Below are 21,586 nucleotides of genomic sequence, written 5' to 3'. Positions count from 1 at the left end.
GGGAGCAGGTGGAGGGGTTTCTTAGTACATTTGGCATATTCTATATGAGTTCTTTGCATTGTTGCTTTTTAAAATTTTAATTCAAAAAAGTTTTTGAAAATTTAAAGAGGATTAGACAAACTCATTGAGAAAATGCTGTTGCACTCATGTCCATCTATGCTTTCCATAGGCATCTTGTTGGTCACAGGCTGTAGAGCCAGGATGGAAAACCAAAGACCCCTCCCCACCCCAAAGTTGCATTATATCTCAAGACAGATGGATGCCAACAACAGAAGCCCCCTCCCCCCACCCTGAGAAATCATACTGCATCTGGTTTTGGATCGATAGATCTCAAAATTCTAGTAAAAAACAAAAACAAAGTAGATCCACCAAGCCTGAAGTCTCCCCACCCCTATTAGAGAAAATGTATAAAATTTACTCCTCTGTCTCAATTTTCAGTGGGCCAAATAGACAGACAGAAAGAATACTCTGACAAATGGGATGCTTGATGAGCCTATGACCTTTTGCTATTTCAAAGAAGTTCTGCCCAGCTACCCCAGTGCTGCATTCTTAATTAGTCCAGGTGGTTCCCATAAATCAATCCAATGTTAATCCTTCATTCGTTTTCACAGCCTCTGAGTTTACCCAGCAAGCAAGTTATATCAAAACAGTATGTTTCTGTGTAGGTGTTTATTTTCTTCTGTGTCTTTCACTTTCACTTCTTCATGCCAGTGGTTATCCAATACGACATGTCCCCAAAATGGAGGAAATCTGGCTTTCTGCAAATTGTTCCAGGCATATGTCCAGACCTCTTCGTTTCATCTCATACCAGAACAGATAAGCCTGTACTTTGGCTAGAAGCCTCCATTCTCATCTTCCAATCTTAACAGTCCATCAGAATTAATTGCAAATTTGTAAATCTTTTCCACACAGTTAATAATTAGATCAAAATTATATCAATATTACAGTACAGTATAGTCTCGCTTGCATACATAATCAATCAGTATTCAGACTTTCCAGGGGGATTTGCCAAGTAAAATAGCAAATACACTGTATATCAAAAAGAAACAAAGGAGGCTCCCCCCCCCCTTCCATTCTGACACACCAGTTCCATAGTAAAGATAGTCTCTCTTCCACTCAAATCCTTTAGCTCCTCAGTGGCTGAATCAGTTGGCAGCGTAGTTTATCTCCCCTAACTCAGAGCATGCCCATTAATTAAGTCCAAATTATCATCTTAAAAAACAGGAGTTTGTTCGCTCATGGAGGCAACTTTGGAGAGTTGCCAAAGAGACATGCAGTGTTTTCCACCCAGCACCCCCTGCCCCCTCATTCCTACTGGATTGGGGGCAGGTGTTGGATGATCTGCAGGTAAAACTCCCCCCCCCCCGCCCTGGGGGGATTGGGAGGATGATTACTCCTATCTCATCCTCAAAATATCCTGTGCAAAATGGCTCAGATGTAATCAACAGCCTCCACCATGGCAAGCCAAACCGGAAGTCCCAGATTTCATGTACAGAAGCTGACTGGACTGGTAGCTAAAACTTGCTTCAACATTGACAAAAGGGTGACATCCTCTTGTATACCTGTGAGCAGCAGGCAAGTTTAGGAGGTGTATGACAAACCTGTGGTGCATATCAGTCTGGTCCCTACAGAGGTTGAAGGGGAATAGCTGACGGTGGAGCTGTGATTGCTGACCCACAACATCTGCCGCTTGAGGCAATTGCCTCAGTCTGCCTAATAGTAGAGCCAGTCCTGTCAAATGGAACTTCTTATTGCTCAGCCTACCACTGGGTCTGTTTCTGACTTTGAAGTGGCTTAATCCTCTCATGCCTGCTTGTAAAATAATACTATCCTCTCATTTCCACTGCAAACTGGAAAGGCCACAGATCACTGGACTCCTCCTATATTGTCAAACACAGTTCTGAAACCCTGAGATGTCCCAGGAGAGTTTGAAAACAATTAATGAGATTCCCTAATTTGCATTCTCTTGTAATAATGAAAGTGGCATTCAACCAAAGGCGAGTAAATGAAGGAGAATGGCTGTTTCTCATAGGGAGGGGTGGTCTCAGTTCATTTTGCTGACTGAAAATTAAGGAGAATAAGGCAGTCATTAAAATCCACCAGCTCGTGACCTGGCTAGAAATACACTGGTCCATGGATAACAAGGTCATGGCGGTATTTTCAGTTTACTGACTTTAAGACACACACACACAAACAAACACACAACTGCCGTGGGACTGAAAGAACAGGACCCGCGCCCCCCAACCCAACTTTGTGTTTATTAATTAGTATTATAAAAATCCATGGTCTCCATCTTTTCTCCCTGTGAGACGCTTGCTGTTATTTGAAAACTCTCCTCATGAAATTCTAGAAATATCTGCCACCCAAAAAGACAAAGATATCGTGCAAATGCGCAGTGAGTCATAGATATGCTACCACAGCTGTTTACTTGCTTTCAGTTTCAATACAAGTTTTTGAAAAACAGTCTCAAGACTTTTTAGGCTGTTGCCTTTGCCCTCCTTCATCTGGTTGACAGGCTTCTTTTTTACTTTAGTTTCCTTCTCTGTTTACTGACTTGAGAAACGCCTCTTAATCCTGCAGTGGACTCGGCCATTCCGTGACTGGCTGGCATTTTCAGACTTCCTGCTGCTTGGCTGTCTGTTTTATTATGCAGAGAGGGAAGTAATCCCTGGGCCATTTCAACTGAGCAATAAATTAGATGTGCCCTGTGCAGACATGTTTAAGGCCAAACCAAAAATGATCGCAGCCATATGGAAAGTTCAGTTAGTATCCCCAAGGTAGGGTGAATATAGGGAGAATTTTTATTTCATTTCATTTTGTGCAATAAAAGTAGCACTCATCAAAGCAGATACCAAGTAGGTGAAGAAATATGCAAGTGTTGTTGTTGTTTTTACAAAAGTACTTACACCACAACCCTTACTCTCAGGTAAGTGTGCATAGGACTGCAGCCTTGTATTGCTATCCATGTCTATTCAGGAATAAGTACCACTGAGTTCAATAGAGCTTATTGCCAGTTAAGTGGGTACAGGATTGCAGCTGTAGGCTTACTTCTGAGTAAACATGCTGTAGATTGTGCTGTGACGTTCCAGTCTTAAAAGAACTTATGTGGGAGTAAGCCCCATTGGGACAGAAGCATTGTTCATTCTTATCACATGGGTCTCAGTTACGGTCTGGCAAGTTCAGCAGTGATGCATGAGGAAGGTGGAGTGATAGCAGCATCCTCCTCGCAATGCTGCCACTCACCAGGATGAGGTAAAGCATCAGTGTGGTCAGGGGAACTCTGAGTTGGTAGCCATGCAGATGTACATGGCCCCTACGCCGCTGCCACTCTGCCTCCCTCTGCATGCGATACTGCTGGGTAAGTTTATACTTACCCATGTGATACTCTGCATGTGATACTGCTGGGAGGGGCTAAGGAGGGGCAGATATTACACTGTGAACTGGGCCATCCCAAGATATTTTGTGGCCTGAAGGAAAAGACAAGATTGTGCTCCCTCTACATTCCACGTACAAAAGCTGTCTCAATTGATGGTCAATCTTACTTCGACACCAATGACATGACAGCATTCCCCACTGCACTTGAGGCAGCAGGAGCAGGCTACTTCAGGGGTGGCCAGGATAGGCCATGTAGCGTAAGGTTACCAGATTTTTTTCAAATAATCCGGGGACACTTTTTTTTTTTAAAAGAGAAAAAAAAAGTTACTTTTAAAAAGTTATGTTTTTATTTTTTATTTTTTTAAAAAAGAAGTAATCTCTTCTGTGGTCTCCTCTGTCGCGCGGCCTTCCTCTGGGCCCCAACCTGCTCTCTCGGAGCGCTAGCCACCATGGAGTAGGCTTGGGTCGGGCCTGGGCTCAGCCACGTGTCCTTGCCCACCTGGCGCTCTCCTACCTGTTTTCCTCAGTGGTGGCAGCAGCGTGGCAAGGTCAGGGCTCCCCTCTTTTTTCTCCTTCCTCTTTCTTTCTCTCTCTTCCTTCTCCTTCTCCTCTCTTACCTTCTCCCTGCGTTGGCTCCGAGGTTTTCCTGGCCCCAGAGTGCCACTGGGCAGTCGGCTGGGTGGTCCCCATATGATGTGTCTTGTGCCGTTGAACCAATCACGCAACATTCATTCCCTACTAATAAATCTACAACACTTAAAATATAAATCCGGGGACATTAGATGAAATCCGGGGACATTCCGGGGACGTATTTTGTCCAGGGACAGATTTGTAAATCCGGGGACTGTCCCCAGGAAATGGGGACATCTGGTAACCATAATGTAGCGCACAAACCTTTTTGTCCTTCAGCTGACTGGAATGACTGGGGTCTTTCAAATGAAGGAAGCAACACTTAAGGGCTGGCTGCCACTGCTGCCTACCAACATCTGCTGCCTGAGGTGCTCACCTCATTCTCCCTAATGGTAGGTCCTGTGCATGAAAAAGAGGTTGGTGGTATTAGCTTTTCCTTGATTCAGGACTTATTTAACCTTTCTTACTTGAAACTTGTAAAAAAAGTTGATTACAGAAGGTGAAAGCCTGAGACAGCAAGAAAAACACCAAGAGGAAATTAGTCGGACTGAATTTAATGGTCCTGAAATCTGAAGCTGTGAATACATTGGAAGCACAGTAGGATTCATCTGGGTAAATGTTTGATTTATTTAATCTCTTAATTTCATGAGAAATCGAAGGAGGCAATAGTGGGTGAGCATGTCAATTGAAAATGGGCTTGTCCATGGGCAGACAAATGCAGCTGGGCATTTAATATTTACAAATATAATTGCTACAAAAAGGACCTGTTTCCTTTCAGAGGGAACTTTAGCTGGGAGATTCACAGTTTGAGTGTTCAGTTTGCACAGAGGCACACTTTAATATCCCCAAATTATACATTTTGTATGTGCGTGAAAGAACTTGCTATCATTTTGACAACAACATTTAAGCTCATTATGAGATCATCTTGAGGATTCAGGGCATGTTCAATTCATACAGTAGAAAACCATTTCAAAGGTAATGCATTTTTCAAGAGGATGCCTTACTATTTCTTTTAGAGTTACAGTGGTACCGCGGGTTAAGAACTTAATTCATTCCAGAGGTCCGTTCTTAACCTGAAACGGTTCTTAATCTGAGGCGCGCTTTCGCTAATGGGGCCTCCTGCTGCCGCTGCGCTGCTAGCGCGCGATTTCCGTTCTTATCCTGGGGGAAAGTTCTTAACCTGGAGCATCCACTTCCTGGTTAGCGGCGTATGTAACCCGAAGTGTCTGTAACCCGAGGTACCACTGTGCCTTTTGTTGATTAATCAAATTAATAATTTAACAATTTGCTTAGCTTAAAAGGGGGCCTCCAACTGAATCTAAAAGGAGATTAGATAAATTCCTGGAGCATAAGTCTATCAGTGTCTGCTAGCTGTGATAGCTGTATACTGTCTCCACTGTCAGAGGCAGGTTGGTTCTGAACACCAGTTGTTGGGGAGCACAAATGGGGAGAGTGCTGTTGTGCTCACGTCCTTCCAAAAGGCATCTGGTTGGCCACAGAGAGAACAAGATGTTGGACCAGATGAACCTTTGGTCTGATCCAGCAGGGCTCTTCTTCTGTTCTTGACACATTTTTGAATAATGTTTATTATTTTTAGTATAAGCATAAAATATACTTATACTATAAAAAAAAATTCAAGTGACAGCTGCCATCTGAAAAAAAAATATTTTCCCCTTCTCCCACATACAAGAGGAAATGTCTCTTTTAAGACAGTGCCTGCTGCGACACATACAGGCACCATCTAATTTTTTTAAAAAAAAAAATCTTCAAGACTGTTGTTTTATATTGAAATCATACAGATTTATTGGTTGAGTAATCAATCGATTAATTTAAGAGCATGAATTACCTAACAGTATGATCCTGTGAATAAGAAGAGCCTTGTGGGACCAGGCCAAAGATCCACCTGGCCCAACATTCTTCTCTCACAATCAATAGGTCATAAATGATAAGGATTGTGGACCAACAGCATCAGGAAGGCCATGGGTTAGTCACCCCGATGTATGCAGTGCTGAAGTAAGAGTTGTGAAAGACAGCTAGGAATATATATATATATATATATATATATATATATATATATATATATATATATATATATTGTTCAGTTTCTGTTACTTGATTCTCATGAAAACTTGCAGATTCTGGCTTCACACAATTAACTCAAGGCAGTGTCAATTTACTCTTGGCAGAAAGCCAAGGTCTGCTTGACCTAGAAACTACTCACTCCGATTGGTTAACGACCAGCACTCAACTCTGTTATCTAGGAATGCTAGTACGTTTGGGGTGTGGTGTGTTAGGAGTAGGAGTGCTGTGTAAGGTTGAGAGAGAGAGAGAGAAAGGATTTATTTTACTTTGTTTTGTATGCAGAAACTCTGCTGGTTTCTTTTTCCTTTTAATAAATCCTGTAAATAGTTATTCTGAGTCTAGCTGACTAGTCATTTCCACCTCAACTAGCTTCTTTGCTGTGCAGGAAAACTCTGCTACGTTTGGGCTAAAGCCATTAGAGCTATGCCTGACACTTCAAAGTTCCAAGAGGTTATGGGTATTGTGCTGCCAGCCTGAGTTGTGGTGGTGTCAGCATCAATGGTGTTGGTTCCAGTAGTTCCGGAAGTTGTTGTTCCTGTTGGTGCAGCAGATGGACACTGGCTGGTTCCTGACTGTTGTTTGCTGGTGACGCAGTGGACACAAGGACAACAGCTGCAGCGTGTGAGTGCTGGGTTGCTGTGGTTCCTGTTCTCTCTCTCGGTGGTCGTGAGTAGCTGGTTCCGGGTTCCAGGGACATCGCTCTCAAGATGGCCTCTCAACCAGTTCAGATGGCTTTTGAGTGTCTGAATGACTCCAGTTACTTGCTGTGGTCGGAACGCATGCAGGCAGTGCTGCAGAGGGATCGTCTCTGGCAAGTGGTGAGTAAGTTTCCTGCGAAGCCTGATGATGAAGACCTCGATAAAGACCAAAGAGCAAGGGCCACAATTGTTTTGGGGCTGGAAGATTCCCAGTTGCCGTATGTGAGGGGAATCAAGACAGCTAGAGGTGTGTGGCTAGCACTTAAAGAACTCCATGTGCGTGAGACAGCGGTTTCCAAGCTGTTCATTCGCAGGGCATTGTACAAGGCAATGTTACAGCCTGGGGTTACAATGCAGGAACACCTACACAATTTACAGTTAAAGTTTGCTGCGCTACAGGAAAGAGACTGTGCGTTAGACCAGCAGGAGAAGGTGGCTATTATTTTGAGTTCTCTCCCAGAAAGCTGGGATAATTTAGTTTTGTCTCTAGAAAGCATACAGGAGCATGATTTATCAGTCAGTTATGTTACTGGGCGTTTGATTGAAGAATGGCAGAAGAGGCAAGAAAGGTCGTTTGCTGCAGAGGCTTCTACAGGCGGGAGGTTTGGCAGGAGTTCTCATGCCGTGCCAGAGGTGAAGCAAGAGCAGCGTACCGGTGAGGAGACAGCGTTTGCTGTTAGGCGTTGTTTCCGATGTGGGTCTTCGGCGCATCTAAAACGGCAATGTCCAGAGTTGGTCAAGTCTCAGTGGCCGGTGCAAGAGCAGAGACGAGATCAGCAGCAGCAGCAGCAGCGTAAAAAGAAATTCTTCAAACGAAAACAGTCGGCTCAGCTGGTGACCGCCGAGGTCAAGATTGCTGATGAGAAACAAACTGTCTGGGTGGTTGATTCGGGAGCGTCTCGGCACATCGTAAATTCAGATGAATTGTTTGTTTCCAAGAACTCAGCACAGCGCAGCCAGGTAGCCCTAGCAGACGGAAGTACTTCCGAAGTGATTTCGGGGGGTGCAGTTTTTGTTCCTTGTTTTCGTGAATGCCTGCAAAATATACTTTGTGTGCCTTCATTAAGGAGCAATCTGATGTCTGTAGATTGTTTGCTAAAAGCTGGGTTTAAAGTGTATTTTGAAGGAGACAGTTGCATTATTAAGAAGGCTGGTGAGATTTTAGGCACTGCTAAGTCAGAGGGAGGCTTGTTTTGGCTTAAAGCAGGATCTCAAGTTGCAGCAGTAGTCAGTAAATCTCAGCCTGCAGTGAATAACAAAGCTATACATGACAACTGTGTGCACTTATTGCATAGGAAAATGGGGCATGCTTGCTGGAAAAGTGTACTAAAAATGTCTGAATTGGCTGATGGGGGTAATTTAAAGAGTTGTAATAAGTACCTTGATTGTAATGTCTGTAAAAAGGTTAAAACCCACAGAGTCTCTTACCCCAGAAGTGACAGAGTTAGTGAGTCACCGCTACAGCTGGTTCACATGGACGTAATTGGTCCATTTGCTGTAAGCAGGGGTGGATCGCGTTTTTCATTAACAATTGTGGATGACGCTACACGTTACTCTTGGGTTTTCCCCATGAAGAATAAGGGTGACGTGTTCACTAAGTTTAAAGGCTGGGTGGCATCTGTGGAAAGATTTCTGTCCATTAAACTCAGAAGGATTCAGACGGACAGAGGTGGCGAATTTATGTCAAATGCTTTTAGAGATTGGTTACAAAAGCATGGCATTGGGCATAGAAAAACGAATGCTTTTTCCCCAGAGGAGAATGGCGTTGCAGAGCGAAAACACAGATCTTTACAAGATATGATGTTTGCCATGCTTGATGATGCTGATTTGCCCATGTCTTATTGGGGGGAGAGCATGCTCACCGCGTGTTATCTCCAAAATAGGCTCTTTCATCAAACAATAGGTACAACCCCGTACTTTAAATTGTTTCAGAAAAAACCCAAAATTGACCATTTGCATGTGTTTGGATCAAAAGCCTGGGTACTAATTCCAAAACAAATGAGAAAGAAGGGAGATCCTAAGACCAAACAGTTAGTGTTTGTGGGTTACCAGGAGCTGGGAAAAGGTTTCCGCTTTGCTGAAGGGACAAATGGCATTGTGATCTCCAGGAATGCCAGTTTTTGTGAACATAGTGGCTGGGAGAGACTACATGCCAATACTGAGGTTTGGTTTGAACCTTCCCAGGAGCTTCATGACTCTGAAGGTAAACATAGAGAATCAGAGTCTGAGGGGGAGGAAAGTTCAGATAAGAGCTCTCAAGAAAGTGGAATTAGCCAGAGACCAGTTGCTAAGCAACAAAAGAGAGGTCATAGTTCTGAGGACGAAAGTGGGTCAGAAGAAAAATTTTCTCCCAGAAGATCTAAAAGACAAAACAAAGGAGTGCCTCCGGTGCGTTTTTCTCCAGATACTGCAAATGTGTTTAGTGTAATTGCAGAGCCCAAGAGTTTTCAGGAGGTGTTAAAGTTACCAAAAGAGGAGGCAGAGCTCTGGAAACAGGCAATGGAAGAAGAGATATCCTCTCTGAATGAGCACAAGGTCTTTACACCAGTAGCAGCGCCTGAGGGGGCAAAGATTGTAGGCTGCAGGTGGGTGTACAAACTTAAACCTCTGGTGACAGGAGAGTACAAATGCAAAGCTCGTTTAGTGGCTCAAGGATACTCTCAGAGGCCTGGAAAAGATTATGACGAGACTTTTTCCCCTACTGCTAAGGGGGACAGTGTAAGGTTGATTCTAACGCTTGGAGCAAAGAGAAAACTCCTGTTAAACCATTTTGATATCCAGACTGCATATTTACATGCATCAATATCAGAAGACCTGTATCTAGCCGAACCGCCTGGTTATGAGACAGGTTCCAATAGAGTGTTGAAATTAAACAAAGCTTTATATGGTCTCAAACAGGCGGCAAGATCTTGGAACAAATGTTTCCATGAGGCCTTAGTGTCATTTGGTTTCAAGCAGAGTACAGCTGACAATTGCATTTATGTACGTGGTACAGGCAGTGATCAAGAGTTTTGTCTGATTTATGTAGATGATGTATTGTATGCTTGCAAAACAGATAAACAAACTAAAAGGTTTGCCAAGCAATTGTCCAGCAAGTTCAAAATGAAGGACTTAGGCCCGGTTAGGACATATCTAGGGTTGGAAGTGTGCTGGGCCCAAGATGGCAGCTGCCTAATTAGTCAGCAGAACAAAGTTAAACAACTACTGACTACATACAGGATGCAGGATTGCAAAGGGGCAGTGGTGCCTATGGATCCAGGTTTCATAAAAACACTTCATATAGATGAGAGTCCTGACTTTGAACATCCTGATATATATCATTCTGTAATCGGAAGTTTATTGTATCTAGCACAGTGGTCCAGACCTGATATTAGCTATGCAGTAGGCATATTGAGTAGATTGGTCTCAAAACCCACACTAAATGCCTGGAAAGGGGTAAAACAAGTTCTGAGATACCTCAAACAGACAATTGGCTATATGTTACAATTAAATTCTTCAGAGGATGAAATGTTGAGTTGCTACTGTGATAGTGACTGGGGAAATTTGCCAGATAGAAAATCTGTCACAGGACTAGTCATAATGGTCGGTGGAGCTTTAATCAGCTGGCGGTCACGCAAGCAAGACGTTGTAAGTGTGTCATCAACAGAATCTGAGTACGCCGCATTGAGTGAATTGTGCAACGAGGTGATTTATTTCAAGCATTTGTTAGCAGATTTAAATGTAAATTGTGGAGAACCAGTACGAGTTTACATTGATAATCAGGCTTGTATAACCTTAAGTAAAACAGAGGGTTTCAAATCACGTTCCAAACATATCTCTGTAAAATACCAAAATGTACGTTGCTGTGTACAGGACAATATAATCACATGTACTTATGTACCAAGTGAAGAAAATGTAGCAGATGTATTAACTAAACCATTGGCAAAGATAAAGAACAAGCAAATGTGCAAGGGTTTAGGTTTGCTGGAAAAACAATCTCCTACATAGGTGTTATTTGATGTTAATTGTCCAGCAGAATCTGTGAGGGGATGTTCAGTTTCTGTTAATTGATTCTCATGAAAACTTGCAGATTCTGGCTTCACACAATTAACTCAAGGCAGTGTCAATTTACTCTTGGCAGAAAGCCAAGGTCTGCTTGACCTAGAAACTACTCACTCCGATTGGTTAACGACCAGCACTCAACTCTGTTATCTAGGAATGCTAGTACGTTTGGGGTGTGGTGTGTTAGGAGTAGGAGTGCTGTGTAAGGTTGAGAGAGAGAGAGAGAAAGGATTTATTTTACTTTGTTTTGTATGCAGAAACTCTGCTGGTTTCTTTTTCCTTTTAATAAATCCTGTAAATAGTTATTCTGAGTCTAGCTGACTAGTCATTTCCACCTCAACTAGCTTCTTTGCTGTGCAGGAAAACTCTGCTACGTTTGGGCTAAAGCCATTAGAGCTATGCCTGACACTTCAAAGTTCCAAGATATATGACTGACCCCCTTCTTTGGAAATTAAACTACTGTCCAGACTTTACCATTCAAAAACGTTACTTGCAGAAAGTTATAAAAACATAATATTTACAGTCACATGCTTCTCCAAGCATGGGTTTGCAGTGTTTTCCAAACAACTGTATTTTCCTCTCTTTCTAGAGCTAAGCGCTCATCCTTCTATATCTCAGCCAGGCCATGCCTTGCAGCTCCTACTGCACTTCTAGTGCAGTAGGAAGATTTCCACTTCTACTGTATTGGCCTGAATATAAGCCACACTTTCCCCCCGAATTCCAATTGTAAAAAGTTAAAGTGCTGTTTATATTCACAATCTTACAGTATCGCTGCTGAAACAGCTGCCCATGAGGACCATAAGGGGTGCATGACAATGGCGCCCATCCCAACCACATCTCCTAAGCCTCCCCCGAGCCACCGTAATGAAGGGGGTAGGGATGAGGCCGCCAGCAAAACAGACAGGCTCCCCTCCCCCCGGAAGCAGCCCGGGAGCATAGGGCAATGCTGCACAGCCCACCCACCCGCCACTCCCAAGCCTCCCCTGGCACCGGCTTGAGGAGGTAGTGTGGCCATGCCAGGAGGCGGTAGTGCCAGGAGGCGGGTGCACAGCATGCTCGGAACCAAGCGCCAGTGCCAACTGCCTCCCATCCCCACCCCCATTCCCCGTTCAGGTCAGTAGAGCCAGGAGGCAGGCCACACCCGCAAATAAGCCTTGAATTTTAAAGGTGCGGCTTATTTGCAGGTGCGTCTTATATTCGGGCCAATACAGTATCTTTTCCTGCATCTTTGCTCTTTTTCTTTCAAGCAGAGAAGAACTCCAACACTCTATACAACTTAGCAGTGTTCACAGTGGATTCTAAACACAGTCATCTTGCTTCAACATAAAATGGAGTCTCTCCTTCACGGGATAGCTCCCATATGACCAAATATAGCCAATCACATGAAAACTACTAGAGAACTTTCAGTTACCAACCAATCAAATTTAAACTCATAGAATGTTGTATTATTTTACTGTTGTTAGCCGCTCTGAGCCCGGCTTCAGCTGGGGACGGCGGGATATAAATGAAATTTTATTATTTTATTATTATTGTTATTATTAGTAATGCATACAAGTATTTACAATTCCAGTGGATTAAATTACTATACTTAACATGTAGTGTTAGTTACAGATAGGTAGCCGTGTTGGTCTGCCATGGTCAAAACAAAATAAAAAAATTCCTTCCAGTAGCACCTTAAAGACCAACTGAGTTAGTTCTAGGTATGAGCTTTCGTGTGCATGCACACTTCTTCAGATACACTGAAACAGAAGTCACCGGACCTTTCTATATAGTGAGAAGGTGGGGAGGGGTATTACTCAGAAGGGTGGTGGGAATGGGTGATTGGCAGATAGCTGCGATGAGCTAAGAGTTAAGAGTTAAGAGTTAAGAGCGAAGAGTTAAGAGTTAAGAGTTAAGAGTTAAGAGCGATGAGTTAAGAGTCGTCAACAGGCTCATCGCAGCTATCTGCCAATCACCCATTCCCACCACCCTTCTGAGTAATACCCCTCCCCACCTTCTCACTATATAGAAAGGTCCGGTGACTTCTGTTTCAGTGTATCTGAAGAAGTGTGCATGCACACGAAAGCTCATACCTAGAACTAACTCAGTTGGTCTTTAAGGTGCTACTGGAAGGAATTTTTTTATTTTGTTTTAACATGTAGTGTGTTCATGGAAGAGAGAAAGCGTTCACAATAGTCTCTTTTACTATTAATTTCAATTATTTTAAAATATTTCTAATTATTATAAACTGTTTTTTACTGATGGTGTTAAAATTACTTGTGAACTGCTTAGAGGTTTTACTACAATCAAGCAGTATATGAATGCTGATAGGCAAGGAAATAAATAAAAGTGGTAATTTCCCTTTCCTCCCTCTGCCCCCACATCTCCCACAGTGTTGTGGAGAGTCTTTAACCACCTAGAACAGTTTTTTGGGCGCAGGGAACTGCTGAAAGAAGGGGGATCAGTGAAAATTGTCTCCCCATCCTGTTCATGGAAGTCACTTAGAGATCAAAGAGCCATCGATGAGGAAACAGGCAGCACTGGATATAACCCAGTGTATAGAGTCCAAAACTTTTCAGAAACCTCAGAATGTCGTTTTCCATGATACAAATAAACATATTCAATCAGATTAGCAAGCCATCCTCTCAGAGCTGGAGGATTAGAAGCCTTTCTTTTAATAATTAGTTATATCTGTAGCAGTAATTCAGCTCTAGCTTGACTGAGGATGTCCCTGAACTTCATAATCTTTCATATATCTTTATAAAATATGTAATTATTCAACAGGCAAAATATAATCATTGCTCCAATCTCTGAAATTGTTTTGTTCACAGAAAGAAACACCCCAGAATCTTCTTGTTTCCACCGGTCATCTTTTGCCTATCGACACTTTTCATTCCCATTTCTGTACGTCTCTGGAGGACAAGGCACCAGACAGCAAAACCAAAGAAGAAGAAGAAGAGTTTGGATTTCATATTTCGCTTTATCACTACCCGAAGGAGTCTCAAAGCGGCTAACATTCTCCTTTCCCTTCCTCCCCCACAACAAACACTCTGTGAGGTGAGTGAGGCTGAGAAACTTCAGAGAAGTGTGACTAGCCCAAGGTCACCCAGCAGCTGCATGTGGAGGAGCGGGGAAGCGAACCAGGTTCACCAGATTACGAGACTACCGCTCTTAACCACTACACCACACTGGCTCTCAAACCAAAACATTTTAGAAGAATATAATGTTATACCAGAGATCCATTTCTGGCCCTCCAGATGTTGTTGAACTCCAACTCCCATCAGCCCCAGCTGGTATTAAGCAATTTCCGCTCCTGTACAACTTTTTCAGATCCTACTTCAAATGCCTCTCACTTCTCCAGCATGGGAAAGAAACGGGTTTGTGTTAGGAAATATGAAGAAGCAAGCTAACATGGGAAAATGTAAAGAAGCTTGTTTTAATCCATGCAAGCCTTTAGTTCTTCGATGTCCATGGAAACAAAAATGGAAGTTCAGAAGTCCTTGATATTTCATAAACATTGCTGTTGTTAGAGAAAGCAACTTGAAATGATAGCATTTCCAAGGATATTTATTGAGTTTCATGCGGCTATTTTATTCACAGTTACTATGACCCTTCCTATGAGAGATAATGATACATGATTAAAAAGTTTGATGTTAAAAAATTCAACTCAATATCCCAGTTTACTGATAGTCTCTAATACTGTGATCTGTGAAGCTACTTGAAGGTAGCCCAGTAGCAGGGTCTAGCAAATGGATCCATCACACTCCCACATCCAGATGTGCTTCATTCCTTCCCTCAGGATTTATTATTAATTATTATTATTATTATTATTATTATTAATCTGTGACATGGCACACAATTGCAGCTTGTTTAAAGAACGGGAGAAATTTAAAATTAGGGACCTCTGAAAAATTCTATGAATAAGGCAGGGCAAATGCCCAACAAAAGCTTCACCTGCAAGAGCCCACCCAAAGTAATAATAATAATAATAATAATAATAATAATAATAGATTTATTATTTATGCCCCACCCATCTGGCTGGGTTTCCCCAGCCACTCAGGGCAGCTTCCAACAATAAAACATCCAACATTAAAAATGTCCCTAAATAGGGCTGCCTTCAGAGGTCTTCTAAAAGTCAGGCACTTGTTTATTTCCTTGACATCTGATGGGAGGGCCTTTCACAGGGCGGGCGCCACTACCAAGAAGGCCCTCTGCCTGGTCTACTCAAGACTTTCCCTTAGTGAGGATAAAGATGTTGGCTATGTGCAGTTTAGTAGCGCTGCAGAGAGCTTGCTGGGGAGACCATGCATAATAAGGAACTCAAAAATAACTTTAACAAGGTTTTAATAACAAAACAAAAACCCCTTTTACACTAAAGATAACAACAACAAACCAAACCCAACCACCAACCCATCCCCCAGGGTCATGAGAGAGCTAGGTGCTGCCCCTTATATACTATACCCAATTGCTGACACAGCTTGATTAACACAACCTAGCAGCACCTGCTATGTTTCACAGCTGTAAGACTGGGTCTCATTATTTGCCCTGGCCCTTAAAGACATACACAACTTGTGAAACAATAATAAACCTTCACATTTTAAAGTGACCATTCAACAATATTTTCCATGATCCAAATCACTCTAGAATTACTTAAGTGATCTGGGGGCGGGGGCGGGGGGCAGCCTTTATAATAACATGACCTTTGAAGAGTTAAATATTGGAACTTTCCATAATGGATTAGACTTTCTTTTGCTCAGCTTTTCAGTTTCATTTGTGTTCTCATCCCAGAAGCATGTTTGTTTGCCTAAGTAAGAAGGATGAGTTTGTTTATTCTGCAGTTATCATGATGAGTAGAAAAGGATTGGGTGCTTACTGCTAAAGAGTGAAATAAACAGCTACAGCAGGATTGTTGTTGACATCATATATGTTTGAGGTGTTAGAAAAACTACTACTGGTAGCAGCACCATCTGTGATCATGGCAACGTAAGGTAAGAGTGAAAAGTTCATTTGCGTACTGTTACATGCTGGAAAATAGACAAGAGTGATATTCCCATTTGCTCCTTCCAGGAAACACTTCAAGTGAAATCTATTTTACAAGGTATCCTAGAGAGTAAAAAACATGGAGAACACAAAACAAATAGGAAATAAATATTGCAAGCATTACAAATCATTATAAATTTATATAGCACGAATCTTAAACTAGCAACAAAGTGGATAATTTATTTCACCCTTGTAGAGATGCTTATGCATTATTCCAATCTTTGATTAGCTAATCCTTGGAATTATTTACAATGAATGATAGCCAGCATTAATCATACTGAGAGGAGACCCACTGAAATCAAAAGGCCTACTCAGAAAGTGTTGCATTAACTTATATACATTTTGTAAACTTCAGAGCACATTAATTGCATCGCTGCTTTGGGTCATCACTTTGGGCAATCACAGAGCAGACTTAGATGAGATGAGGAAAGAAATGGGATTTTATTTTATTTATTTCATGTATCCTGCCCTTCCTCCAAGGGACACAAAATGATCTGCTTGTGGGTATTTAATTTCATTGTCACCACAGCATTGTGTTCGTCTGAGAGGTGGCTTGCCCCAGGCTGCCCAACGATTCCCATAGCCTTCATAGGGATTTGAACCCAGGTTTAACAAACTGTGAACCTGTTATGCCAGGAAAGTGTGTCTTGCTAACACAAAATGACCCAGCAACACAAAAGAATTACTGCTGTTTCTTCTGCCGTTTTGTACATGGGGGTGGTTTTCACGCCCTGTCAGACCTCCCTCTTCCCAAGCTCTCTGCAATATTCATATTTCACACGCAGAACTGCAACAAGACAATGTTTGACTTTATTTGGGTACAGATAATCGTGAGATCCACATGGGTTTATGTCTGAGATGCATGATATTATTAGATCTCCACAGACAAATCCTCACCTAACATTTCTCCAGGATGATGAAATGTGTGTGCAATTTTTTTTTACTCATGTAATTGCCCTTAAGTTGTGTGTGTGTGTGTGTGTGTGTGTGTGTGTGTGTGTGTGTGTTTTAGGGGGGGCAATCTTGTGTGTGCCTTCAGTACAGTTACATCCTTTCAACCTTCACAGGTTCCAAAAGCTGTAACTTCATAGGCTATTCCTGATCTCTCTCTCTCTCTTTTTTTTTCCTTGTGTGTAAGGGTTTGCGTGCCGTTTTTATAATGTTTTCATTGATGTCAAGACCTTGGTATAAAAACAAGACTAGCTCTGTACTAATTTACTCCATGGTCTCCCGTGCCTTTCATTGCCTCTCTCCTTGAGCAACTGGCATAGCTGCAGGACTGTTTACTCCATGGCTTATTTCCCCTTTATCTTTGATGTCCCAGGATGTCAAAGGCTGTGAATTTAATATTGATTTTATAAAGTACTTTTACTGTAACATGTCAGTTAGGATTAGCTTCAACCTCGAGGAAGCTCAGGCACTGAGCTGGATTTGCACGCAATGTGGCTCTCCGGCTCTCAGACTCTTTACCCGAGCCAATGCTTTATTTATAAGAGTGACAGTGTGCTGTGAAAGCAGGGACAGCACACAGCCCCCAGCCATCTCTGTGTCTTGTATACACAGCATCAGTGCCCTGTGTATACATTAGGCTTGAAAATGTAAGTGGATCAGAGAGACGTATCATTTGCTGGTATGTAAACAGACAGATGAGTTTATAGATCGCATTAAACCCCAGTGGCTGTAAGTAGTGGAAAGAAAGGCACGTCTGCCCGGGCTCCCAACCCCCACTCACCCTTGCTCTATCCCATTTCCCCCCTTCTTCTGGTGCCACTATAACCATTACCGTAACATATTCACAACAGATGGCAATTCTTTCCACATATAAACTGTGTGCACCCAGTTTTGTGTAACATGCAAGGGGATGTTCACTGATCATGCAGTCTACATGCAGATTTCCTACAAGGAAGGAAGCAGTTGCTAAATAGGGAATGGACACATGTAAAGTAGCCTCTGGTCTCTCAGCTAGGTAGGCTTTTAGTGTTATACTTTCCAAGGAGGAAACATGTTGAGCCAACATTCAAAAACTTGGTTCCCATCCAACCACTTCATTGCTTTTTATGAATGGAGTTGCTGTTGGATTAAGGAAGAAAAAAATCCAGTGCTTAAACAGCAAAGCTTTGTGACCTAACTCATAACCTAACTGAGTATTGATCCTTTCTTTTCTCAGGATCAATGTAGGGGGAAAGGTGGCCTTTCAGGTTATTTTTTTTTAAAAAAAAGTTTTAGTAATGCATCATGGATGCTCTTAAAGGTGAACCTACCTAATTGTGCCTTCTGAAACAATACGTTAACTGAAACATAAATGTTCTTTGAAATTTGCACTTTTCTGAATTTCTCAGTGCAATTCTCCAGCCATGTAATGTGTACAAAATTGTATAGATTTGGGTAAACTGTACATATAAATGCATACGTTAGTGAAAATAGCATACTAAAAATGCATCATATTAGGGGGAAATGGGTCAAAGGGAAATTGTGTCCAAAAATGTGTATATTAGAATATTAGAACTGCCCTGAGACCTTGGGGTACAGGGCGGTATATAAATTCAATAAGTAGTAGTAGTAGTAGTAGTAGTAGTAAAATTCACAAACCAATGTGGAAATTTGAGGAACTGAACTTTGATTGGAGAAATGTGAAACTGAGAAAATGGACACATTTGTCAATAACTAGTAGCAGCCTTGTTAATTTATTGAGTAACACGTTCAATATAGAGGGATAGATACTGGATTTATCAGAGGATATTGAATTGTCAAATAAACTCCATGTGACAAAGGAGAATAGCCACCTTGTCATGAGAATTGAACAGTTTGTGCCAACTGATTACACAGTGTTAATGAAAGATTAACTATTTAATGCATTAGCTTTTTGTGGCCGCACATAACAGCTGTGCACTTAGCCAAGCTGTGTCTATACCCCCCCCCCGCAACATGTATTGTCTCAAAGCTTGCCAGTTGATTTGAGCTTCTCCCCACCCCCACCCCATCCCAAGCTGGGACTTAAAACCATTTAGATCTCTGAAGCATAGTTAAAATATTTCTTGATTTAAATCATTAATAATTCTGGAGGCCATGACTTCATAAAGCCTTGGCCACAGTGCTAAATAAATTATTATTATTATTATTCTACTTACGTCTCAGAGATTGTTGGGTTTTTCTCTCTGAAGAAATCTGGAAGGGTGCTGTCTAGTAGACAGCCAAATGATAATCAGATTCTGTTTTACAACCTTTTCTAGCTCAAATGAAGTTGCTGCTGTTAATATACTTTTTTATTAAAAGTGCAGAATTTCAATAGTAAAAGGGAAAGGATGCAATAGTGATATTAATTTTGAGTTTCCCATTCTTAGAGTGATATCCTAGGCATGTGCTCCTGGAAATAAGCCTCCCTAGTGTGTTTAGTGTAGTGCATTTGCAGCAGCATAACTGGATGCCTTCTTCTGTCCCAGCTGCAACAAAACATGTCTCTCCTGTATCAGTCTCTACAGCCACAGCAGGTGCTGTAACTTCCCAACAGTTTAACTTCACCCCCAAAGGCACTCTCTTCCATTGTCTCCTGAGATAGATGGATGCTAACACAACACTACGTTGTGTTCCACCAGCTGGACTATAACTCCCGTCTGTCTTGATCATTGACCATGTTTTTGGAGGCTGATGGGAGTTGGAGTCCAACAACATCAGGAGGGCCACAGGTTCCCTATATCAGGTGTAGCAGTGAGTTGTTTCCCCATTCACTTCAGCATAAACACAGAAGGTGAACTGAGCCTTAGACAAACCAGAATTTCTCAAGGTCGGCACCCCACCTGCAATGTAAGAATCAGAAAATGAACCAGCCTTATGGGGATCTTGTAGCAGCTGTTGTATTGTGTGTAAAGTGACTGGAACACTCTGGCTACATGCATTTTACCTATAGAGGCCTACTGAAGTTAGAGATGTCCAGGATAGAGTTGCATCATCTGCATCATCATCATCATCATCATCATCATCATCATCATATTTTATTTATATCCCACCCTCCCCACAAAGTGCTATATGACTGGTATGTATGTATGTATGTATGTATGCATGCATTTATATGCCACTTAACTACAATCATCTCTTAAGCAGATATTCAGCCCCCTGGCCTGAGGTTTACTATCCCAGCTTTAAGAAAAGCAAATGGAAAAACCTGCCCCACATTTTCACTAATATTCCACTTAATTAAGGAAAAAAACCCAGGCAAAGCATGGTCGTGTCTGGCAAAGCTGCTTGACAGAGTGAGCAGCAGCAACAGAAATCTCTGATTCTTTTACATATCAGCAACTTGTTCGCTCGCTAGATATTTCTCAATGTCACGAATAACTGCTGGAGAATACAACATGGAGACTCTCTCCTCTAAATTTGAGTGTACCGCACCAGCTTTTGGGGCAGCACTGTTTTCTGTGTGTTGTGTCACTGGATACATTTTACACAAGAGGACTGCCCTCTCCCTTTCTTTTCCCTTTTTTATAAAGTTCATGACATTATTTTCAACTCATTCACTTTGTTCAGTCTGGATGAATTCCCCTTCAGAAAGTATTTCCCCATTAGTGCAGCTTCGCAGATTCAACCTGCAGTTACTCATAAGTTAAAGATTTTTTTTCCTGCCACCTCAAGCCTTTAAACACTTACTGGGCTTGAGTTTTAATGACATACAAAAGTGTATTGACTTGTAGCAAACAAAGCCCACACCAGCAGCATTGACAGTAAAAAAAAGGGAGGGCACAGATATAATATCAACCAATTTCAATCTGATGAGTGAATAAAACAGGCATTAGAAAAATATAAGTCAGACTGATAAAGCTTAAGACATGAATGAGCAGGGTATTGGGGCACTGTTGATATTCTTACTCAGCATGTTAAATCCTGCAAATGTAAACTAAACACCGCCAAGCTGAACCCCATATGCCTTGTGAATTACAGAGGTAGCACTTCCAGCAATTTGCTAAAATGCTGTACTAGTAGAGAGTGGAATTCTTAGGGTGCTGCAGCCAGATGGGTGTTTCTTTGTGGGATGGGTGCTCCTCATGAGTACACATTTTTAACTCCTTCTATGTGGTGTTGTTGATATAAAAATGGTCTATTTCGGTCTTCCGTAATGGACTGGATGAGGATGGCTTCCCTCAAAGCCTCCTGAGAACTTTAGTTTGCCCTGCATCGAGTTCCCATCGCCCTTAAACCACAGTTCCCATGATTCTTTGGGGTTAGCCATGTGTTTTAAATGTATCATGAGGATGTGTTGACAGACTCTCGTATTTTCAACACTTTTGTAGTACAGGAAATTTCAGAAGGCACAACTTTTTACACCCTGCATGACAAGCTGTGCTAACTCTCATTCTAGCTGCAGTTGTTGGTCCTTCACAGGAATGACCTGGATTCATGTCTGATGCCTGTCTAGTGTTGTAGGTATAATCATCCAATGTAACCGTGATTCACTCGCAGAAGGTCTATTTTGTACCAGCAGAGAGAAACAAAACCATCTTCAGTGATGGAGAAAAACATGACTCCTCTTTTCTTATCAGTTCTATTGATCTGCAACAGAGTCATGAACTTATTGAAGCCAGAAACAAAACTCTTGGGGATTTCGGTGAGAGTCTGCTGTTGGGAAAGGCATTGTGAGCCTCACTGGGTGCTGAGTAAACAGCAGAAAATATGGCATACAAAAATTTAAATTAAAATAATGAGCAATTTAAATGAGCTACTTACATTTCCAGAGGGGCAGGTTTTTCCAT

Source organism: Podarcis erhardii (genome assembly GCF_964252035.2).
Source record: "Podarcis erhardii genome assembly, chromosome: 1".
NCBI classification, from domain to species: domain Eukaryota; kingdom Metazoa; phylum Chordata; class Lepidosauria; order Squamata; family Lacertidae; genus Podarcis; species Podarcis erhardii.
The sequence above is the reverse complement of the archived record's forward strand: the minus strand, read 5'-3'. Positions refer to the sequence as shown.